Below are 10,960 nucleotides of genomic sequence, written 5' to 3'. Positions count from 1 at the left end.
CAAAGAGAGAAAGATGAAGTATGATTGTGATCAGTATTTTCACGTGGAGTAATGTTCATATTACCATTCAATTTACTTATCTTTCAACTAACTGGTAATTTAAAAAAATTATGGCTGATCAAAAAAGTCGCACAACCGTGCCCAGTCAAAACATCAAAAAATCAAATCATCAAAAAACATTTTATAAATCTATGTTCTTTGGTGTTATAAATATCAACAGAGCATTGTATATTTATCTATAATTCATTAAATGAAGTGAAATTTTGAATTATCACGAATTACTGAACTTCTTCATATTACACCACGAACACATTTAATATGTACAATTTTTCAAAATTTATCACAAATATAAAAACACTTGCCAATGATTAAATGAAAAAAAAACTGTTTATGTCAAATAAAAAAATATGATTTTTGAATCGGTGTACAAATTCAAATGTTTCATTAGTACTATGGTGCTCGATCACAAAGGAAAGTATAATGTCACATATAATCCTACTGCGACTTGTCGTCGTGTCGATCTGAGTTCGATCCGCGGCAGGCAATAATAACCCGACACTAAAATTCCATCGAGAAATTATAGAGACATAAATTATCTATAAGTGCTTATAGTATTATTATTATTTTTGTGAACCGATTCGGTTCGGACCGTATAGATGTCATCGTAAAACTGGCCTCAGCACGGGGCTGCATATAAAATATTTATTGAGTGTCCGAAAGGGTGCATAGGTATTTGACTTTTTTATGAAGATGTTAGGTAAAATGTAAACCGATACCGCTTGTTTACTAGAAACGGCATATTTTTGTGACGTCAGATGAATTGAAACGAATATATATTATGACTTTTTTATATATTTTTATAATAGCAATTTACAGTTATACAATGTTCATAAGATATTTGGCAGATTATAAGAAACATACATGAAACCTTCAAGAATGCACACTTATACTGATCTTATATACTCTATGGGGTAGGGCGGGGCACAAAGGTCCAATTCGATTTTGGCAATCATACTTTGAAAACCAAACCAATGACATAAAAATAAATAACGCATATCAAACAAGATAACAAGTATCTAATTGTATAGAGTCAAATTTCCATCTAATTTATTATTGTACAACTATGTTTTTTTATTCTTCAAGAATTTGTTACTGGTCTTTTTTACCCCATAGACGGGGTAAAATGTCTCTTTTTTATTTTAAAGGGTTTATGTTATTCAGTCAATGCAAAATATAATTTTTTGTGCACATTTTTCACAAATATAAAATTGAATATAACCTCGATTCGGTACTTTGTCAGAAATATTCATAAGCAGAATTGGAATAACTATTAATATAATTTACGTCTTTAAAAATTGCTTTTTTAATTTAATTGACTTTTTTATTTCAGTATTTTTATTTTTTACACATTTACTACCCTTTTTACCCCATATATATGCAAGCTTTTATTATGGTTATATAAAAACATATGTTGAATCTAACTTAAAAATAAAAATATATTTTATATAACAATTAAATAACGTATACTTAAAAATTATATTAAAATCTCGTAAACTAAAAAACAGTGCTCTTAGCCGTTTTTTTTTTGATAGTCATATCGGTTGATTTAAGGCGATGGATGAATACATATTTTTGCCCTCTACTTTCAAATATTGTTGTTAAAAAAATTTAACTTGTTTTTTAGTTATTGGTGGTAAACCTGTGAGCTGCGATCTGCCTTAATATAAATATTATGATAATATTTATAACAAACGCATAAATATGGTTAATCTTTTATTATAATAACATCATGATATTTTTTCGTTGTCTTCATGCAACCTTTTAATTTGCCTAAATACGAGTATGATCTCAAGTAGCTACATCTTTACCAAAGATTTTTCAAATTAATATATCCAAATTTTCTTTCAAAATTTCTCCACTTTCTAAGAAACATCAAAATCTTTCTCTCTCTTAAAATTACATAAATCATTAACCATATGATAGCGATCTGGACAAAAGCCAATAAAATCTGAAACGATCCAAAGCACTAATTGTTATTTTATTGTTCAGTTCTAAAGCAAAGGTACGGCATATAAATTAAACCGCGTTTTAAATATTTGTTCAACGTAATTTATGGGTTAAGAACAACTGAGTTGGTTTATGTAATTAAGACTCTTGTTTTGACTGCGGACGTGAGAAAGTAGCCCATTATAAGGGAAAGTAAATGGATCTATAATTTTATTTTTAATGATTTAGAATGTGAATGACTAAGATCAATTAATATACTGAATTTTGCATAATGAATCTTTTATCTGAAATAAAATTTATTTACATTTTGTAATTTATAATAATGTTATATTTGTCTCAAAAAACGGCAAGCAGCGTAAAAAATATCAAAATTAAAAAAAAAAAAACAAAATAAAAAAAAACTAATTTTTCACAAAATACAACTTTGCAACGGTTTATCAATCTCTATTTGAGGCATTTTATTATAACAATTTCTTTAATAAAGAATTTTAAATTGTTGTAGTCTTAAGCTGCAAATTCATAGTGAAAAGATATTTTTACTTGAACACATATTGGCATCTACCATATGTTTTCAAGTGAAAGCCGATGTCACTGCTTGACATCTGGCTGACTCAAGTGTGTATCTAATCGGAAATTTCATCTATTTAACATTCACTACTAAAATTATGTTGCTTATGCTTCTTCTTGGGTAAAACGTTTTTATTCTTCTAATATTATAAAAAAATCAATTCTCAGTATGTTAGCCGAAAAGAAACTTTTATTTGGAATATTTTCAGCACAAAATTTTAATTTAAACATTTTATTTTACTAAAAATACTACTATTTTAAAGCGCAAGGAAGGCGAGTGCGCAGCAGTGAATGTGTTAATCGAGCACTGTTCGGAAGTTAAATTACAAAATTTTATATATTGACATAAACTTATTTTTTATCTGTAATAAATTTTAATTCAATACCACATATAGCAATTATATATTTTTTTATTATAAACATGTTTTATAAATATTAAAAAAAACTTCAGTATCTTCAATAGACAATATTTACTTTTATATTCAAAAAAATATATAATGTTTTCCTATTTTATTATATTCCTCAATATATCGTGATTTGATCATAATTACTATTCGAAACCATAAAAAAGCGAGGATAACAAGATATAAATGTTAGATTATAATTTCCAATTTATTACCATTTACCTCATAAGTACAAGTAAACATCACATTCTTTTATGAAGTATTCTACGTTATAAATTAACGATTATTTTCCAATAAAACAAAGTCGTAAAAATGATACTGTGCCGCGCCAAGCGTATCAGGAAACTAATTCTGAAATAATAATTTTATCGCGGTTATAATATTGTTGTTGTGGTATGATTTAATTTATTTTATAAACAATCTTAGAAATATGTTATTACTCTATACTCGGTATTAGTATAATAAGTGCTTAATAATAGTACTTAGCCCTTCGGTTGAACGTGACTTTAAAGACAATACACCACACTTCTGGAGTTTAGTTCAATAGCACTCGACGGCAACGAGACAGCTAATAAATCGCATTAAACAAGGGGTTGGGGGATATAAATAGAATGGTAATTATTTAATTACAATATATTGCGATAGAATTTATAATTATAAAATTAAAAATATGCTTTCATGTATTTTTAATTGATGTTCAGAGACAAAAATAGTTACAATCTTTGCTGTTGAAATTGAGTATTTATTGTCGACGCTCCCTGTAATGTTTCCTGAAGCTATAAACTTAAGTAATTGTGTTTTCCTGTGCGTTCCAATTTGTTTTTGGACAACCCAATATCAAGTAGTGCTGATATTTCACCAAGTACCCACTTTCACCTTCAATATGTTACTAACAGGCCTCCATTGCTACAATATGCTAAAATATAACATTACTATTATAAAGGACAACCATTAGATTTTTTTCTTATATAACAATAAATAAAAATACTTAGAAAAAAAAAATCTTTTCTAGAACGAGATATTTGAGGAAAATACTTAATATAATAAATTATAGAACTCTTCGGCCTGAATGCTGTTTAAAACACAAATAAAAAAAACAAAATCTTTATGGTGTAATGTTCACAATGCAGCGTCTAAGTGCAGTACATATTCATGTATTTAACAATGAGTTATCAGTATGAGTCTTAGTGATCAAACTATAAAATTTTTAGTATTTTTTTACAGAGTAAAAAAATGATAGACATTGCTGGGCTCAAGTTGAATTTGAGTATTTTTATTATTTTAAAACAAACCAATTATATTACAATAAATAACGGGTATCAAAGAAATAACTATCTATGTTTAACGAGACTTCTAGCAAATTAGAAATTGAAGGAATAGTTTTTGTTGTTTTTTTTTTTAATTTGTTACCTGGTTCTTTTTACCTCATGAGCGGGGTGAAATTGGGACGGTCAGGGGGAAAAGTATACCCAGTCTTATTTTGAATTTTAAAGGAATTTGACAAAATAATAGCTCCATCATTCAAAATTCAAAAAAATAAATTTCTTTTGCGCTTTTTCTAGAGATAACACAGTGTATAGCCTTGATCTGGTTCATCAGCGAAATTGGAATAACTATTTATTTGATTTATTTTTTGTAATTGCTTTTTTTACTCAATTTTTTTTACTAAGTTTGTTTTAATCTCACTCAGATGTAAGCTTTTATAGAGGTTATACAAAACGTAGATTTAAAAAGTATATTAAAGTATTGTAAACTAAACAACAGTAATCACAGTCAGGAAAACTAACAGCTAAAGAAAATACTTTTGTTGTGGATTATTCAAATTACATCTTTTTCCCTCTACTTTCAAATATTGTTATTAGAAAAATCTTAACTTACGACATTAGTATAATATAGAAACGTATTGAATAAATAAATTCAAGTATTTATCGGTTTTTATTAGCTTTCCGTATGGTAAGTTATAGTAATGGGCCAAAAATCGAAAATGAAAATTTTTACATATCTTCACGTTTCAAAGGTTTCTGAAATTTTAGCATACCTCAGAAAAAATGGATGAGTGAGTGTGTGTATGTATGCATGGAGACAATTTTTTGTCGACGATTTCGGGCGTACGGATTAACCGATTTGAATGGTTTAAAAAACATTCGATTCCTATTGATGAGTAGACGTGTTGATTAGTTTTTGACGCGGCTTTGGAGATATGAAGCAAAAAAGCAAAAAAGTGTCAGTTTTTAAGATTTGTAATGATGGGGAGAAGTGCTGATTAGATTTTGACAAAGGCAAGTCCAGCCATTTCGAAGATATAGAGCTAAATATGCAAAAAATTGTAGTTTTTGAGGAAACTAAGCATCCAATTTGAATGATTTAAAAAAATACTGCTTGTGTTGACGAAACGATTGTTCTAGGGAAAAAAAATTTGGATTGCATTTTTTATTTACTTTTCTGTAAATATATAAGTTAAAGTATTCATAATAATCTATTTTAGTATATTTAATATTTCTCGAATATTTCATTACGGCACGTGAAGTTCCAGTAATTTGCCTTAAGGCACGATGCCATACACTACTACTTATTTGTATAATTAGACTGCAAGAATCTGAATAATTTATATACATATAACAAAGTATGTAATTGTTAGATAGAAATTGACATTCAAATTTTTCACATTGTTTCTATGAAGAACGGTACTTACTTTAATAATTTTCTGTACAGTAGTGATATAGCAATAGTATTATATATTACCAAAAGAAATTGTTCTAAAAAGAACACCAGCTACGTATCTATTAGTATTCTTTAGATTTTGCAGAGCGATTGCAATTAGCATTACAAATGTGCGAATATTAACAATAAAGATAAGTGGGCAATGTCATGATCAATGAACTCTTATGCTAACGAAGCGCGCTCTCGAAAAATTCACCTGTTGTAGAGCACGTAGTCACTTTTGTGCGATATAGCAGGTCGATGGAAACATTATGCAATTTCAATTAGCGTACTGGAAATATTACGAGAAAAAATTCGCGATTTACCGATTTGCAATCATGTTACGTTCGACACCTAACATAAGTAGAACTAGATTCGTAGTAGATCGTTGTTGGAAAATGAAATAGATTTAAATGCATGAAAATTTCAAGGCATGTTATTTGGCATACTGATACGGCTTAAGTTATGAAATATTTTGAATAATATTAATAATTTAATTAAGGTCATTGAATTTTACAAGATATCGCCTGAACTTTCTATGAGACTAACATTAATTATCATTTCATTATGTTGAATGTTTTTTTTAGTTTTTTCCAATTTTTTCTAAAATTTTCTTTTCTCGTGCCGAATTTTAACTATAAATTATACTTTCATGTATAAGGTAGAACTGGGCTTAAAAGTACGCGTGTAAAGAGGTCAAAATACATAATTTTGACGATACTATTTTAAAGTAGCAGGCAGTAGATGTATAACCGGCCATCAACTTAATTCTTACGACGTCGATATCATGAGATACATTGCCATGCATCAACATTCACGAGAAAGTTTTTTGTTTCGTTGGTGGTTTTGAGCTTTTTTATTTAGTTTATGATACCTGAATGTAATTTTTACATATACGTTATTAGATTATTTTGTAAGATGTATTATTATTTTTAAGTTAGCTCCAACAGTTTTTTCATGAATAACCTCTATAAAAGCTTACATGTGGGTGGGGTAAGAAAGACAAACTAGGCCTTTACACTACCATCTGAAAACAATGAGCAAATAGTAAAAAGATATATATTGAGTTAAAAGAAAACAATTATATAACAGATAAATTGAATATAAGTGATTCCAAATTTATTGATGAATATTTCTGATGGCAAAATACTAGATCTAGGTTATATACATTGTGATCTTCGTGCCCATAAAATGTGTACTCCGCAGTGGTTGAATTATGTAGGTATTATTTCGTAATATTTCTTTTAAAATTAAAAATAAGATAATGGAACTGTTTGACCCCCGGTTGTCCCATTTTGAACCATAGGCGGGATAACCAGGCCGCAAATCTTAGAAAAATATTTAAAAAATCTAATTCTGCAAATAGGAACTAAAAATAATTAAGGCTATCTAACATTTAAAGTTCAAAATATATTCTGAATCTCACGTTTAAAGTAATTTACGTTTCTTGCATGTTACAGTAGAAACATCGGTTTTCCGAGTCAAACTTGTTCGTGTTCTTCAAACATATTGCACAAAAGTAATTACCAAGTCAACTTGCCTAGTTTGCCAACGATCATTATGCACACTGTTGGCCTATGATAAATTAGAAAACGTGTAATCAATTTGCAAAAATAAAATTTTAAATTCATTTAAGTACATTTTCGATATATCATAAAATGTAACTAATGTAAGTACTTACATAAATAGTAGTTTCATTAGAATTTATCAACTATACTTCAACTTCTTCATTTTCATATCAAATGTTTAACAAAAATAAATTATAACAAAAAAAAATCAAATGTCAATCAAAGGTTTCAATTTTAATTTTGAGAACATTTAATTTTTAACATAGATATTAATTTACACAGATTATATAAAATTAAAATAAAATTTTATTCAAAACTAAATAATACATATTTGGAATCAATATTTTTGAGCGACATTCCTATAGTACCTTAGTACATAACTATTTGATGTAACCGAACTTTATTCATTTAACGAATTTAATTTAATATATTTAATTAACAAATTAATCTTGATAGATATTATTGATATTGATTATTGTTATTAACATTTTTAACAGTTTATTATAAAAATTATATATCAAACTTCTATTTATTATTTTAAATAATTTACATTATTCTAAATTCTAAATTATACATACTTATTTGATAAGAGCCTAAATTAATATTTATTGCTATTGATTGGGGAATTTATATATATATATATATATTATTGCAAACTGTTAACGAACAGTCGTTTAGAAGTCTCAATGACTACACCAAGGTGTAATGTCGACTCGTCCAGGTATTTGATTTCATTCAATTACACAAAATTAACCAAGGTATCGCAGTTTAAGAAATTCTCTATTCCGTTTTAAGAGCCGTATCATGTGTCCTGATCCAAGATATTTATATTCCGTGTAATGATATTTTATATCTCGCTACTTCGACTATTACTATGTCGGTCGAATATACAAGTACATTACATATTTTTCCTCACCGATATCTAAACTCGATATCAGGTGAAACTAATACGCGCCGGTATTGGCGGTCAACGCGTTCTTGGTTCTAACATTTATTTGTGTAATTTAAGATCAATTCAAGAATTCCAATTCATATTTATTAGTATACTTGTTTTATTTATTGAGAATCAGAAATAGTATTTATATTGCAAGTAAATTTTTATGACTGTATATATTTCGATTACTGAAGGTAATTTTAATTGCGATTGGAAGATTTAGAAGATTTATGGGTGGGTAAATTATCTGTTGGAGTTTTACTATACTACAAGGGGCTTTACTTTACTATGGTAATTATTCACATTTTACTTTTTGGAAATTTCTACACTTATTATTTCAAGAAATAATAAGCAATTATTTGTTTGAATTTTACTATGCTACATGGTTTTTTATTTAAGTATGGTACAAGAATATTTTTTCTTCTTTTATAATTATCTGCACCTTGGCTACGAAATGCTATATATTTTGTGAAATGAAAGTCAGGTGTAAAACAATATGCATACTTTATAAACATGACGAAAATTAAAATTAAAAAATTAAATTAACTAATCGTTAATAGCATTTTGCCTTATGAGGTTATATACAGTTAATCAGCCGAAAAAAGGCCATTTTTCTAGAATTTTTCCTGTGAAAACTATTAAATTTATCGATACAAAAATCTATACACATCTATAAAGGCATCTTTTAGCTATATTTTCAAAATAATTATAGGTAAAAATATATATTAAAAAAAAAGTTACAGTAAATCTGCGGGAGCACCTCTCGAAAAATACGCTTTGCGGTGACCACTCTATATCTGAAGTAAATCATCTGAAATTAAAAAATCAAAAAGATTTCATTAAAGAAATGATTAATCTAGTATATAATCGAAGCAATAAGTAAAATAATTTTGCAAGTTGCCTTACCTGTTACGTACATACAATCAACTTAATCAATAAGAATTGAGATTGAGCTATTCAGGTAAAATGCTAAACTGTTTATTTTGAAACTATTATTTTTGTTTTCATCAGAAATTAATCAATGCTATTTTCAAATAAAGTCTTTCAAACATACTTATGATACCTGTAATCGTATAAATTAAATCTAATTTTTATTCATTTCGGGTTCTGTGTGCGGACGTCAACTGTAATCAGTGGCTGCATACAAAACACGGAATGTATGCAGTGGCTCGGCATAGATTCGGATCAGAATCTCTTAAGGGGGTTGTTCTTTTTGCAAGGTATTTGTTTTTGTTTTTCTCGAAATGTATTTATCATAAAGACATGCGGTTTTTTTTAAACAAAAATTACAAAATCATAGAATATTAAGAAATTTTTTATTTTATTTTTTTCGCCGTAATTTTTTAACCAGGGGGCGCCAAAGTGGGCATTGCAAAATTGATCTCGTTTGCGGTGCCACAGATAAATCCGTTGCGCATCGCCTGAAACAAAAAAAACGAAACTACGTTGAAGAAGAAGTTTGAATCCAGTCCCCCTACCAAAATGAAAGAAAAAAAGCAAGAAGGAAAAAAATGGCAGCTATTTAAAAAAAAAGTGTCCAAAAAGGCCTTTGTTTTGGGACGAAAAGGTTCGCAAAATTTTTTTGCGTAATGTTATCAAGTTGTTTGAGGTAGGGGGACTAGGTATTGCAGTGGTGAACAAATTTAAAAAAAATGGAAGTTGATCCGACTTGTAGTTTTTTTTAACTTGTGGCACCGCATTGAAAAAAGTCACTTTGAGAAAAACGTATTTAAAGTTTTTAATATAATGTACTAAATACACCATTTAATTTAATGTACGAAATACACCATGGTGTTCAAAGATGCTGACACATTAAAAAGGTCATGTGCATGAGGTATTATGATGAAAAAGAGGTAGCTGGCATACAATAGCTCGCGGAACGATAAAAAAACGCTTTCAGAGGATCATACGTATAGAGATATAAATATCTATAATTTCTTCAAAAAAATAGATATTGAGATGATTTCTTTTTTAAAATAATTCTAAGGTGTTTAGCTTTCATAATATCAAAAAATCTCAAAACCGAAACAAAAAAATATAAAAAAGAACAACCCCCTTAAACGCGCTCCGAAATTCTAAACTTTGATGAATTTTTATAATTCAACCGCTTATCGTAGCCTAAAATATTTTAGTATCTTGTTTGAGACTACGAAATTTATCGTAATGAAATGTTTCATCAAAATTGTCAAAATAGTCAAAATAAACTTAGCATTTAATTACATAGAAACGGCCGGTCGAACTAATAAACGCGAATCCTAACCAATATGTTTCAAACAGTTTTTGAATGTTTTAAATCAATTCAAGAACTTGGACGAAATCAATTCAAGAACTTGGATGATAAATTGTACACTTTTCTAATAATGACAAAATTGATAAATGATAGTCCTTGTCGGATTACGAATTGGATGGTTTTTACAGTTTTGAAATCGGGGGAACTTTTTATGAGGAACAATTTTATGGATGTTTTGTAATGTATTGCAATACTCGTCCAATTTGTATTGTTACTAAACAGTGATTAAAAAATAATATAAAAATGTAGAATGTTAAAAAAATATTTACTTTTGAGGTGAAGTTAGGTGGAATATAGAGGATGGAATATCTTACAATAGTGTATAGGATAATAGAAAAATAAGAAATCGAATTACCATAAAGGAGCTTCTAGTCAGTAATACTATGGAAGCCTTTCTCAATCTACTGATCACATATATTAGTATTATTTGTTAAACTAAGTACCCACCAACGTTTATCCGCCCTTTTATTTAGAATGAGTAATTTCTCCG

Source organism: Ctenocephalides felis, unplaced genomic scaffold, assembly GCF_003426905.1.
Source record: "Ctenocephalides felis isolate EL2017-DRISC unplaced genomic scaffold, ASM342690v1 CF-g0.4_SCAFFOLD_00845, whole genome shotgun sequence".
NCBI lineage: Eukaryota > Metazoa > Arthropoda > Insecta > Siphonaptera > Pulicidae > Ctenocephalides > Ctenocephalides felis.
This window is presented reverse-complemented; position numbering follows the sequence as displayed.